Source organism: Equus asinus, chromosome 2, assembly GCF_041296235.1.
Source record: "Equus asinus isolate D_3611 breed Donkey chromosome 2, EquAss-T2T_v2, whole genome shotgun sequence".
NCBI lineage: Eukaryota > Metazoa > Chordata > Mammalia > Perissodactyla > Equidae > Equus > Equus asinus.
The window spans coordinates 161,643,832-161,658,340 of record NC_091791.1 but is presented as its reverse complement, the minus strand read 5'-3'; the positions used below and the strand labels follow the sequence as shown (position 1 = coordinate 161,658,340).

The window sequence follows — 14,509 nt, the reverse complement described above, 5'->3', positions numbered from 1 at the left end:
TCTTGGAAAAATCACTGAACAGGTAAAATTAGGGGTGGGGATGTTTTGCAGAGAGAGACACAATCACTGTGCGAATTACTAGTGTAGTGTTTTACGAGGTTATCCTATTTCCTAACATCTCCCAAGAAAATAGTATTATTATCCCCATTGTGCAGGTAAGGTAAAAATGGTGCAGAAAAGGCCCAAAGGCAATGCTCTAGACTTCTGATAGAAATGAGTCTTGCTCCAAAGCTAGTGTTCTTTCCACTCTAACATGCTGCCCTCTACTTTCTTCCGCTTGGTGACAGTGTACCGTAATTGCAGGAAATCTACTTGGGGGTGGAGGGAAATGGTCTCCTAGGATTCAGATTTGAAAATCTATAAATATCAAATATTGTCACCTGTTTCCCAGCTGTTGAGGTGTGACAGCTGCATCAGAAACAAACTATCTTAACAGGAGGCTCCCCTACCACTCAACACCCTCCACCACTCCCACTCTCTACCCCCCAAAAAGCCCCAAACAAAACTGCTGCTTCTGCCACCAAGGAGGGCGCCAGTACTGTGGTGGTGTTTGAAACAATTGTGAACCTTGTAAACTAGGAGTGAGATTAGCTCATTCCCACCACTACTGCCTTATCTGAAATGTCCCCCCTGCCATTACTTCCTTCCACAGACTGCACAGGAAGGTAGGGAAGGCTAGGAGCAAAAAAAAAGTGATTGACTTCTCACGTGGATTGTCAAAGTCAACTGCCTGGAGCTTTCCAAAGGTTCTGAGGCTGAGTAGGGGATGTAGTTACCTTTAGAGTGGATGAGCTGTTGCTGTCTCTTAGGTCTCTTCAAGCATCCTCTTCAAGCATTGTCCAGCATCAGTCTGAGTCGATGAGAATGACAGACGGCACAGAAAATGCTACGGCTCCCTGAACCTCCGGCCTGAACTACAACACTTTCACACCTAAGTTCTTGCCATCAGGCCTCCCCCCTCCCCCTCGCCATCCTGTATCCTGGTGACAGATTAATCCTTCTAAAGTACTGATTTAACTCTGTCACTCCCCGCTCAATAGTCTTTACTGTCTCCTCACTGATTATAGGATAAACTCCAGACACCTTTGCTGGATCATTCCAGATCTTCACAACCTGTCAGGTGACTACATACCTTTACAGTCTTCACTCCTGCTACTCTCCAGAGCTCTCTCCACCCCACTCACACAGAGATAGACAGTGGTCCTGGAACTGACTTAGCACTTACCCCTTTGTTTGGAAAATGCTGCCTGTCAAATCCTGTCCAGCTTGTCAGGCCCGGCTCAAAGCTTCCTCCATGATCCCTCCCCTGACTCTCCACTCAGAAGGGTACATATGACTATGCATGAGACTTCTTTTCTCGTCTGGGTGTTTATGGGTCCAGGTTACTCTACACACTGTCCCTAAATTATGTCCATACCCTTAAGAGAGGGGGATGTGGGGCAGAAAGGCTAACTCAGCTGTCTGTTCAGTCAGATGGAAGGAATATTTAAGGTAGTCAGATGGAATGAGGGAACGGCCAGAGGGGTAGAGCCCCTCAGAGACTGCCCACTATGAAGGCTAGCCAGGAACCACCTTTCTCTGCACAAGGACTGGTGCAGGGATGATAAAAATATGTACAGGCTACATTTTTAAAAATCCATTACAAAACAAAACTTGATTGAGCCCCAAGGGAAAAAAATTCAATTTCATCGACTGAAAAGTGTCAATGAAAAAAATTGACCTGCATTTTCATCAAGTGATATATATTGCAAAAGCAGCAATGGGAAGGCAAATTCCTTTATTTCCACCTTAAATTATGTTGACACTTGGCAGCCACATGAGATCTAAGGGCCAGGGCTGCTCATCACTGGTGTGAACCTCAGGACCTGAGTCTGGAGACGAACCTGCCTGAGACCCTGTGCCCCAATAAGCTCTAGAAATGAGAACATCAAGACTTTCCGGCCGTCAGACAACCTGAGGCCTTGTTTTAGCTGAGATCCTTCTATGTGAACATAGCAGGTTCCCTGAGTGCTAGGACTCCGTTATTTGTCTGACCTCAGCATCCAGCCTCCCTTGAGGGTAAGTGCCATGTCTTGCACCCTTTCCACCCTTTCCTGCTGAGGGCCCAGCACAATGTCTTTTGCATAGTGGGTCATCAAGAAATTCCTGTTTACGATGATGGTGATGAAGAAACAGTTTGAGAGAAAGTGACTTCACCCATGTGTGTGGAATTTTTATTTTCTTTAAAACAATACACCTACTTAGTGGAAGTCATACTCAGGAATGTTCTACACTACACACCCCTGGAACCCAGGGCTCCTGCTCCCTTCACTCACTCACCCCGCTGGACTCCCTCAACTGTCCCACCTGTGAACAGGTGTGGCCCCACACAGAGGCATGTGCCTGCTTGTGCTTGGTATGATCTGAGAGGTTCTCAAACATATTGCTTGTGCAAAATATATCCTAAAAATATTTCTCCCACCGACCTAAAGTAGGGCTCAAAATTTTCACCATCACTTAATTTTTTGGAGTAAGCAAGTAAGAGCTCTGTACTAGGGAAGAAAGGTACATTGTTATTCTCACCTAATGACATCTTAGCTCTGATCAGTTTATCTGCCAGGACTTCCACAGCTCTGAACTCCCACGGCATTTAGGATAGACATTTTTTTTACAAGGTCAGAGTATATTTATTTTTACATATTACACCATTAGCTTTGATACAAATGGGATGTGTTAAAACATGATGAAAATACATTAAAAAATTCATATTGGGAGGGCCCACCTAGTGGCATAGTAGTTAAGTTTGTGTGCTCTGCTTTGGCAGCCCAGGGTTCGCCGGTTCGGATCCCAGGCACAGACCTACACACAGCTTATCAAGCCATGCTGTGGTAGGCATCCCACATATAAAATAGAGGAAGATGGGCACAGATGTTAGCTCAGGGCCAATCTTCCTCAGCAAAAAGAGGAGGATTGGCAGTGGATGTTAGTTCGGGCTAATCTTCCTCAAAAAAAAAAAAAAACAAAACCCTATATTGGCAATAAGCAATTACATTTTAGAGGTAACATTTTTAAAATAAAATTTCCCAATATAGTACAAACATGTCATATTATTCAATATCTCTATTCTCATTGCATTCACTTTTCTTACTCTTGGGATTTAATCTCTAATGTCTTTCTCGGGTGTCTCATGTGCTTCCCTCCTTCATCTTTTCCATCCATCTCTCTGGTCTTCTTTTTCACAACTATATAACCTGTAACAAATATGGACATTTTTTCAATTTCTTGAACTACACCACGATAAGTCTTCCTGCAGACCCAGTGAGATCCCTAAACTCACAAGTTTGACTGATATAGTCAGCCGGCTCTGCAAATACTAAAAAGGACACTCTAGGCCTTGTTCCATGCATCTCCAGAAGAGCACAAGGCAGCAGGCCTGTCTGATCCACAGCTGAGTAGCATTGGGTCTTCTGGAATAGTACATCAGAGTCTGCACAAACCCATAGCATAAAGGAGAAGCGAACACACAGCCTGAAAAAGGTTGCAACCAGAGCCATCACAATGCACGGTTAGCCAACTCCATAGGCACATCTGTAAGCAAGTGCAGTCCACGAACCCTGTAAAATTATAAGCATGGTCTGTCGAGCATAAAGCCCCTTTATATGACTTTATATTGACCAGGCTCTGGAGGATAGACCTTTTATCACTGCACTCACCAAAGTGTTGTGGAATGATCTCTTTCTCTGTTTGTCCAAGCCACTGTGAGCTCCTCCAGGCTATCTCCAGCACCTGGTACAATGTCAGCCCGGCACATAGTGGGACTTCAAAAATACTGTTGAACCAAACTTGTTCCTTAGTCAGGCTCTGGAAAGTTCTGAAAGGAGTGCCTAACAAAGTAAGTCAAGAGATATAGGCTTGCAGTACAGAAATGATCCAACAAATGCACTACTTGATTGGCGTCTGCAGAGGGTAAGAGGGCCACCAGAGACAAACTTGCTCCTGTCACCGTTTGGTTAACCTTGACCAGTGGCTTGCCTGTGAAGAGGCAGACTCTGGCTCCACTAAAACGAAGAGAGCTACCCTCAGTAATCAAGAACACTTCAGGGACAGACCCACCGCTAACCTCAGACTCTAATTTAGTGTTTCCCACCCCAAGGAGACTGAGCCTGCTTCCTGATGCCAGGGTCCGCATCACAGACATTTCTCGTGTTCATAAGAGTCTAGCACAGGGTCTGGTACATATTAGGAACTAGAAAATAATAGTTAACAATTATATAGTGCTCACCATGTGCCAGATACATTTCTCTAAGCATCTTATATGAATTAACTCATTTAACCCTCACAACTGTGAGGCAGATACTATTATCATCCCATTTTACAGATGGGGAAACCAAGGCACACACGAGTGTCTGCAACTTGCCCAAGGTCACATAGCTCCAGAGTCGAGGTTTTAAGTACTTTTCCTTAGTGCATTTAAATGGTAGCGAATGAAGAAATCTCACATTTTTACAGCAAATTGTTTGCACCTCCTGGTACAACACTTGAGGCACGGTCTCCCGCACTAGGCTGTCACGGGCGCAGGGTCCTTCTTTGACTTTTGTCCTCCCTCAGGTCTTTGCGCAGTATTACTTGCCTCGCCGCAGTAATGCTTCCGTGCGTCCCTATGGCCACCAGGGAGCGCTGCGACCACACGTCCTCTTTCTCCTCCCTCCGGCGCTTCGCGACCCGAGAGGGGCGGAGCCGGCGTGGGGCGGTGCCTGTGAGACGCCCACAGGGGAGCTATCCCAGCGGGCCGCGCGCGGTCGCGTTTGAATGGCCGGGACTGGGGCTCGGCCGGGGAGCCGAGGGACACTCTAGGCTGCGGCGCGCACTTGGTCACCGCCGGGGCTGGGCGGAGGCGCCGCGGTACCATGAGGCGCCGGTAAGTGACGGCCGGGCCCGTGCGAGCCCTGCGCCCGCCGGGGCAGGGCTTCTCCTCGGGCCGGGCCGCGCCCTGGGCCCACCCGCAGGCCCCGCGGCGGCGTCTGCTGGGCCTGGCCCGCGGCGGGGCTCTCGGGGTCGAGGCGGCTCCGGGGTGGAGCGCCGGCCCGGCCGCGGTGAGGAAGGTCGGGGCAGCGGGCGCTGGGGGCAGCTCGGGCGGGCCGGAGGGTCCGGGCGGCAGAGGCGGGGACGGAGCCCGCTGTCACTTATTTACCTTCGGGTGGAGCCGCCGTCCGGGCCTCGCGGAGAGGGCAGGACGAGCGCGTCCGCGGCGAGCTGTCGAGGACAGGGTTTCCCGAGAGCCGCCTGGGCCCGGCCGTGGCATTTCCTTATTTTCTGACGGGTCCTGGTTCCCTGACAGACAGGCTTTTGTTTCGCAGCACAAAAACTTGACATAACTGCATAAGAATTGCTGGTTGCAACTTTAAAAACCTCATTGTATTTTCTGAAAAGTTGTTCTGTAACAGTACCTAGGCTTTTACCACGCCCTTAAATTGGCTTAAATATGAAGATAACAAAGAGTTGATTTGTTTTCTTGTGGTTTGTAAAGCTCCTTGAAAACAGAGGGTCTATGTCAATTTCTTTGCGGATTAAAAAAAAGAACTGTAACAGAAATTCTGTAAGAATCACCAGTTTGGCGCCGGCAGAAATTCTGAGAATCTAGTCCACCTAATAGCTTAAACTTGTGTAAATAGTTTATCCTGCTTTTTTGTTTTAAATCAGCTTCAAACTTGAATCAGAACTTTATACATTGAGGGTTTTACTTGGCCAATAACTAGCTTTGTAATCATAACGATGGTTAGTATTTATTTTGTGCTTTCTGTATGCTAAGCACTGTTTTGAGAGCTTTGCTTTGGGACAGATACTATTATTATCCCCATTTGGCACGGAGGAAACTGAGGCACAGAGAAGTTAAGTGACATGTACAAGGTTACCCAGCTAATATAATTTGGACCCAAGCAGACTGGCTCCATGCTTTGAACTATGCTATTCTGCCTTCTTTGTTCATGGCTCTTTTTAGTTTACCAAGTGCTTTCGTTTCATTTACTTTTCTCCCCTGGGGATATAATATATGTGTGAAGTGTGTTTGTGTACACACACATTCACACACTGTTAGATCAGGTTGTCTGCTCTTGTTGGCCGTACTTAAGTTTTGTACACTAAGCAAAACAATCCATTGGACATTTTAAGATAAATGGAGTTCATAAAGTTCATGCTTGTGTTGTAGTTTATAGTTTTAATTCCTTTGTATCGTTACTTGAAAGTGTAGGGAACAATTCAAAACCTATATATTCCTTAAAATATACTATTATATATTAATGTTTTCACCCTGAAAACGTATCGACCCCTTACTCTGTACTTGAAATGATGACACTTAGCTAATAGCTCCATGACACTAAAGCAAAACCATTTAGTAAGAAATCAGCAGTTTACACTTATTTACAGCAGAGTATTTAAATTTCGTTCATCAGTTATTAAGCTTTTGGTTGCCTCTATGCCCAGCACAGGGTTAGGCCCAGTTGGCTGTACAAAAGAAATGGGCCAGGGCAACAGGGCTTAGGAAGGTTAGTCTAGTTTGGGATATGAGATTAACAAAAATATACATGTATATGATATTCTTCATTAGTACAGTGGGTGTATGCTGAACTGAGTGGATCCATAAGCTTCTGCAAAGAACTGACAATTGAGGGATGGGTGTAGGCCTTTGAATAGAAGTATGAATGGGGAATTTTAGTGAGGAAACTGTGTTCAAAGACTTGGAATTGAGAATGAAGATGGATTTTCTAGGCAACAGTAAGTCTGGTCTTTTTAGAAAGTTCCTATTGAGAAAAATAAGATTTTATGGGTAAGACTGTGCGGAGTGTTGTATAAGACACATGCCAAAGAAGTTTAGTTTCTGATATATATGTATATGAGCAGAGACAGATATGATTTGGGGAGTTTTAGAATTTTTATTTATTTTAAATTTTTTAATTTAATATATTTTTTTTTTTGAGAAAGACCAGCTCTGAGCTAACATCTGCCACCAATCCTCCTCTTTTTGCTGAGGAAGACTGGCCCTGAGCTAATGTTTGTGCCCATCTTCCTCTACTTTATATGTGGGACGCCTTCCACAGCATGGCTTCACAAGCAGTGCATAGGTCCACACCTGGGATCAGAACCAGCGAATCCCGGGCTGACAAAGCGGAACGTGCGAACTTAACCACTGCACCACCAAGCCAGCCTCAGAACTTTTAAATCAGTGGTTCTCAACTGGAAGTAAATTTGCCCCCTCGGGGACATTTGCCAGTGTCACAACTAGAGACTGAGGGAGGCGCTACTGGCATCTAGTGGATAGGGGCTGGGAATGCTGCTAAACATCCTAGAGCAGGACAACCCTCCATAAGAAATAATTACCCCAAATGTCAGTGGTGCCAGCCTTGAGAAACCCTGTTTTAAGTTGATTGTTTATACGGCCAGCCTCTGCTTCCATGTGCTGTAGATAAATATGAATGATAAATTTTAAGATCATAACTACAAACAATATTAAAGTTGGGGAGATGCTGGCTTAGAGCCCTCAAGAAGGAGGCTGTTGTTGGAGTGCTAGGGGAAGGGAGAGGCTGTAAGGAGAGAGTATGCGAGCACTGAGAATGGACAGGTAGCGGTAAAATGAGACAATTATTTAAATGGTATTTTTTCCAAGTTTGAAAATCATGCATGTTCACTGTAGGAAATTCAAGAAATATAAAGAAAGTGTGTGTGTGGGGGGGATTATAAACACCCTCCCCAAGCAGAAAGAAAACTGCTAACGTTTTCATATGGTAGTTCCTTTCAAGACATTTTTTGTGCTGATAACTATTTTCCTTTTTTTTAAAACTAGGCGCATTCATTTTTCTCCCTATGGGGTTTTTTGTTTTTTGTCTTTTTGTGGGCTTTTTTTTGACTCAGCGTATCATGAGTATTTCTCATTCTTTGAAAAATATTCGTTTTAATGGTCAGAGTGTTCTTTGTTTTTTCTGTGTGTCCTTTTGAAATTGGGAATTTTGCTTTGCATTCAAAAGGGAAATTCTGAAGGAAGAAATATTAGAATATGATGACTGACTAACTGTAGAAGGCAATGGGGGGCAAAGTCTATGTTATCTCCAAGGTTTTAAATCTGGGAAGCTAAAAGAAGGGTGGAGCTACTGAAATAAATTGGGATTCTCATAATAATTTTCATTTTAGGTATGTAAACTGCCATTCACAGAGACACCTAATGAGATTTTAATGAGGCCCCTGGATGCCTATCAGCTTACATTCTTCCCCAAACTCCTATGATTAATCGTCCTTTTCTTTCTTTTTTTTTTTGGTTTTTGTACTAAGCTTATTTTTCATTTCTTTCTTAGCCAGGCTTCCCTTTTCCCCTTCTTGGAAAGGTTTTTTAAAATGTATTTTCTATTAGATTACTAAATAAGGCTCAAGTTTGTTGGTCATGAGTCTGTATTTTGAGAGATTAAAGGACTAGGTTGAATTTCCTAAATGTATAGATTGCTACAGTTTATAAGCAAGAAGTGAACATAACTCTTTTTTTGGGAGAAGGAGGAATTATCTTTTAAAAATGCTTGCCCAGTGATGGGATGCCTCATAACATCACACAGTCAATATTACATTGCTGTGTTATCAATCATTATGGTTATTGATCTATATCAGTTAATTTAGTGCTTTCTGGAAAATGTATTTAGGAAAGTAAATTTTTTTAAAAACTCTTAAACCAAATACACATGGTAGTTTCAGTGGGAGCATGCACTTTTCAAATTGAATGGGATATAAATCGACTTGGCTGGATTCAAATGCTGTGTTTACTACTTTGTGTTCATCTCCAAGTGTCTTCTCACTAATAGCTAATATACACCAACTTTGGAGAAATTTTCTGTTTCCTTGGGACATGATGGGGTAGAGATGGGAGAAAGGGTCTTCTGAAAGGTCCTCCCACTTTGCCTCCCTATGACCACCTCTCTCTCCTTCAGTTTTACACATTGCCTGAAACTCTTTTTGCCTTGAACAAGTCACCCAGGAACGTACCACCTATGTGTGGATCATGAATGCCCTTGCTAGCATCTCTTCTTCTTGCTAGTATAATCTTAAAACAGGCAGCTTGGTCTTATATGGGAAAGGCATTAACAATGGAAGTCATAGTTCTAAGCCTGGCTCTCCTACTAGTAACTGAGTGTTCTTGGGAAAATCCCTTAATCTCATCTGTAAATTGAAATTGTCTCCTAGGTCATTTCCAATTTAAGAGTCTGTGAATCTGTGAAGTATTTACTTTTCAAGATTAATTACCTCTGGGGAGACTGTTAGTTGGTCTTTCAATTCTTAGTGTGAATTAGTCATAGACAAATTTCTTCTACAGGGATTTGTAAAAGCTGCTTCTATATAGTAGGATTGGGGTAGGAATTATAGAATGGAATCTAAGTGCCACTAGAATATAAGCACCAGGAGGGCAGGGACCTTTGTTTTCCTCCTGATATTTCCCCAGTGCCCAGAATGGTAATTAGCCTGTCACATGTGCTTAATATTTGTTGAATGAGTGAAAGAATGAAGGAATGGGTTCTTGTTGAGGAAAGACAAGCTTTTTGCGGATGCTCTGAGTGCCTTGAAAGAACTCAGGATAGAAACCAACCTGATTACAGCCCAGTCATTCCTACAATATAAAAATACTTCCTAGTGGTAGTAAGTGTCCATTGTTCACTTGGGTGCCTTTCAGAACTGCTAAGTAGTTACTGCCCTAACTGCCGCTTATACTCACAAAGTAGTTTTGTCCGTCAGCAGATCTTACTTTAGTACCAGCTTGACTTTTCAGTGTGCCTTTTCTTCTTTCTTTTTTTTTTTGTTTTTATTCGATTTATTTAAACTAGAAAAAAAGTAAAAAACCCAGTTCACCCATTTCTCCCACTGCCCTCCCCATCCCCTGTCTCTTGCAACCACCAGTCTACCAATCTATTCTCTAAATCTATGAGCTGGGGGTTTATTTATTTATTTATTTTAGATCTCACATAAAAGACAGATCATACAGTATTTGCCTTTCTCTGTCTGACTTATTTCACTTAGTGTAATGTCCTTGAGGCCCACCCATCGCAAATGGCGATATTTCATTCTTTTTTGTGGCTGAATAATATTCCATTTTGTGTTTTTGTGTGTGTGTGTGTATCTCACAATTTGTTTCTTTCCAGTCATTGGTGGACACTTAAGTTGTTTCCATGTCTGCTGTGGTAAATAATGCTACAGTGAACATGAGGGTGCATATATCTTTTTGAATTAGTGTTTTTGTTTTCTTTGGATAAATATCCAGAAGTGGAATTGCTGGATCATATGGTAGTCCTACTTTTAATTTTTTGAGGAACGTCCATATTATTTTCCATAGTGGTTGCATCATTTGCAACATTTCCCACCCACAGGGTACAAGGGTTTCCTTTTCTCCACATCCTTGCCAGTACTTGTTATTTCTTCTTTTTTGGCTGAGGAAGATTCACCCTGAGCTAACATCTGTTGCCAAGTTACCAATCTTCCTCTTTTTGCTTGAGGAAGATTGACCCCGAGCTAACATCTGTGCCAATCTTCCTCTATTTTGTATACAGGTTGCTGCTACAGCATGGCCACCGACAAGTGGTATAGGTCCGTGCCCGGAAACTGAACCTCAGCCGCAGTGGTGGAGTGTGCCAGGGGGCCAGCTCCTATTTTTTCTCTTTTTGATAATAGCCGTTCTAACAGATGTGAGGTGATATCTCATTGTGGTTTTGATTCGCATGTCCCTGATGATTAATGATGTTGAGCATCTTTTCATGTACCTGTTGGCCATCTGTGTGTCTTCTTTGGAAAAATGTCTGTTGAGACCTTCTGCCCATTTTAAAATCAGATTGGTGTTTTTGCCATTGAGTTGTATAAATTCTTTATATATTTTGGATGTTAGCCCCTTATCAGATATATGATTTGCAATTATTTTCTCCCAGTCAGTAGATTGCCTTTTCATTTTGTTAATGCCTTTATTTGCTGTGCAGAAGCTTTTTAGTTTGATGTAGCCCCATTTGTTTATTTTTGCTTTTCTTGCTTTTGCTCTTGGTGTCAGATTTAAAAATCACAGGCCATGACCTGTTTCAAAGAGCTTCCTGCCTATGTTTTCTTCTAGGAGTTTTATGGTTTCAGGTTTTATGTTCAAGTTTTTAATCCATTTTGAGTTAATTTTTGTGCATGGTGTAAGATAGTGGTCTGGTTTCATTCTTTTGCATGTGGCTTCCCAGTTTTCCCAACACCATTTATTGAAGAGACTATCCTTTCCCCATTGCATATTCTTGGCTCCTTTGTTGTAAATTAATTGACCATATATGTGTGGATTTATTTCTGGTCTCTCTTCTGTTCCATTGATCTGTGTGTCTGTTTTTATGCCAATACTGTACTGTTTTAATTACTGTAACTTTGTAATATAATTTGAAATCAACAAGCCTGATGCTTCCAGCTTTGCTCTTTCTCAAAATTGCTTTGGCTATTTTAGGATTGTTTGTTCTATTTCCAATGGTTCCAAATACCATTGGAATTTTTATAGGGATTGCATTGAATCTGTATATTGTTTTGGGTTGTATGGACATTTTAACAATATTCTTTCAATCCATGAGCACAGAATATCTTTCCATTTATTTGTGTCGTCTTCAATTTCTTTCATTTATATCTTGTAGTTTTCAATATACAGGTCTTTTACCTCCTTGGTTAAATTTATTCCTAGGTATTTTATTCTTTTTGATGCAATTGTAAATGGCTTGTTTTCTTAATTTCTTTTCCTGATCATTCATTATTAGCATAAAGAAACACAACAGATTTTTGCGTGTTGATTTTGTATCCTGCAACTTTATTGAATTTGTTCACTAATTTTAACAGTTTTTTGATGGAGTCTTTAGGATTTTCTGTATATAATATGTCATCTGCAAACAGTGGCATTTTTATTTCTTCCTTTCCAATTTGGATGCCTTTCATTTCTTTTTCTTGCCTAATTGCTCTAGGTAGGACTTCCAATACTATGTTGAATAAAAATGGTGAGAGGAGATATCCTAGTCTTTTACCTGATCTTAGAGGAAAAGCTTTCAGCTTTTCACCGTTGAGTGTGATGTTAGCTGTGGGCTTGTTGCCTTTTACTCTTATTTGCAGAAACCTGTGCCCTGCCTATTCCCTATACCACTTAGTATCATAATTAACAGTATGTTTAGTGTTGTATAATAAGTAAATATGTATTGATTATAAATAAATCATATGATTTAAAGTTTGGCTTTTCATCTATGGAGGATTCATGGCACATCATTTGGAAACTTGTACTCTTGGTCTTCCTATTTCAGTCATCCTAATTCTGCAACTGCCATACCAAATAATCTTCAAGAATGGTGTTTAGTCATATGATTCCTATGCAGAGTTTCTCAGTAAGTCTATTTTGTCTACAAAGTAAAGCCCAGATTCCTGACCCGGCATTCACGGACTTCTGCATTTTAGCCAGTCTACCTTTCTAGTCTGTTTCTCCAACAGTGACTTGGACTCAATAACTATTTAATTATTGAATAGTTGGTATAGATAATAATGAAATGAAAAGCACAGTTATTCTCACCTAGAAAGTATGTTTCCAGATAAGGAAAGCTTGTCAGACTATTTCTCAAGAAGCCTGGGTAGGATGGCATTCATTATTTGGATGAATTAATTTACTGAAAAATGTCAGGGACAAGAATCCTTAAAACTCAATATAAACAATTTTTTCTCTCTTTGTTGGCAGACCTATTTGGAACCTAAGTAGTCAGAAGGAAATTATGTGTGTATGTTTAGTGGCGTCAGTTGATTGCTTAGTGAGACTGACTGCATCATTCTGTGCCCTCAAGATTGCTTGATTTGTCAGTCTGGATGGGCTAGGTTATTTTGCAGTAACAAGTAACTACCAAATTTCAGTGGCTTAAAATAACAAAGGTTTATTTCTCCTCAATTCATGTTACATGTGAGTTGTCTGGGGGCTCTGCTCTATTGTCCTTGCTCAGGAATGTGGACAGATGGAACCTTAACCTCTGGCCTGTGCTGGTTGCCATGATAAAAGGAAAGTAATAGTGAATTACACAAAGTGGCTCTTAAAGATTTCTATTTATATTTCATTGTTCAGAGCAAGTCACATGACCGTGCCTAACTTCAAGATGATGTGCAAATAGAAACCTATATCTGAAAGGAGAGCTGGAATATCATGGCACAGTTTTGTTTGTTTTTTTTAAAGATCTTATTTTTTTCTTTTTCGCCCCAAAGCTCCCCAGTACATAGTTGTGTATTTTTAGTTGTGAGTCCTTCTAGTTGTGGCATGTGGGATGCCGCCTCAGCATGGCTTGATGAGCGATGCCATGTCCACGCCCAGGATCTGAACCTGGGAAACCCTGGGCCGCCGAAGCGGAGCGCGCAAACTTAACCACTCTGCTACGCGAGCCAGCCCCTCATGGCACAGTTTTAAGGTTTACCACAGTTGGGCACTCTTCCTTTGATGTTTTGAATATTTTGTCACTATTCTCTCCTAGCTGACCATTATCTTTCACAGTTGACATAGTGTTTCTTTAAGTATGTTCCTTCATTCATCAGCTATTTATTAAGCACCCACCATATGCCAGGCATTATTCTAGATACAATGCATATGGTTCCTGCTCTCATGGAGCTCTCAGTCTAGTGGGAGGACAGACAATAAGCAAATAAACTAATTTCAGATAGTGATAAATGCTATGGAGGGAAAAAAATGCAAGGTACTGCTGTAGAGAATAAGTGGAAGTGAGGGTGGGGTTATTCTTGATTTGGTGGTCAGGGAAATCCTCTCAGGGGAGTGACATTTGAGCTGAGAAGCAGCAGCCCTGAGAATATGTGGGAGGAATATTTTAAACAGAAGGAATGGCTTGACCACAAAATGGAAATGAGCTTGACATGTTTAAGGACAGAAGGCCAATGTGGCTGGAGCATTTAGGAGGAAACTGATATTATACTACAAGGGAGAGATGGAGTAATTTGGTCTACGATGGTAGTAATGGAAATGGAGAGAAAAAGTTTGGGAATATCTTATAAAGCCAGAGTCAATGGATTAGATGTAGGGAATTTAGGAAAATATAAATCAAGGATGAATCCTTTGTTTGGGGCTTGAGCAACTGGGAGGATGATGGTTCTTTTTACTGACTTAGGAACAGTTGGGGGGAGCAGATTTGAGGGGGTGGATATTAAGGGTTCTGTTTTCAGTATGTTAAGTTCAGGAATAGCTGACTGTTAGACATCCACGTGGAGCTGATTCTTAGACAGTTGGAGATATGAATCCAGAGTTTAGGCGAAACATTGAGATAAGCGATTTTTTAAAAAAAATAGGGTTAATATGTTAAATTTGGTTTAAATCTTGGACCTGGGAGTCATTATACTTCCTTAAGGCAGTGTATGAGTCCTCTACTGGAGAGGGGAGTGTTTCCTAAGAGAAGGGGGGCATTTTCAAACTTCAACATATATACTGATTGCAGTCCAGGAGACAGAGTGGTAACAAACCGCTGTAACTGATAGGGATGTG

The 14,509-nt window shown here is 41.8% G+C and overlaps 1 protein-coding gene and 1 long non-coding RNA gene across 3 annotated transcripts in view; one reads left to right on the top strand and one right to left on the bottom strand.

The window, feature by feature from the left end:
- Positions 1–2,649: 2,649 nt before the first annotated feature.
- LOC123283019 (uncharacterized) lies at positions 2,650–4,664 on the bottom strand. Its single transcript, XR_006523449.2, has 3 exons — positions 4,479–4,664; positions 3,693–3,863; positions 2,650–3,230 (listed from the first exon to the last, which is right to left on the bottom strand). It is a non-coding gene; the product is annotated as an uncharacterized lncRNA (long non-coding RNA).
- A 48-nt stretch (positions 4,665–4,712) lies between these two features.
- The window catches only part of KATNBL1 (katanin regulatory subunit B1 like 1), a 45,244-nt gene continuing 35,447 nt past the window's right edge, over positions 4,713–14,509 (top strand). Inside the window, exon 1 of one of the 2 annotated variants that reach the window (XM_014847296.3) lies at positions 4,713–4,897. The gene's annotated coding sequence lies outside the window, so the exon portion shown is untranslated. Of the gene's footprint in view, positions 4,898–4,962; positions 5,073–14,509 lie in introns of those variants that run through there. The other variant, XM_070503915.1, reaches the window with a different exon arrangement.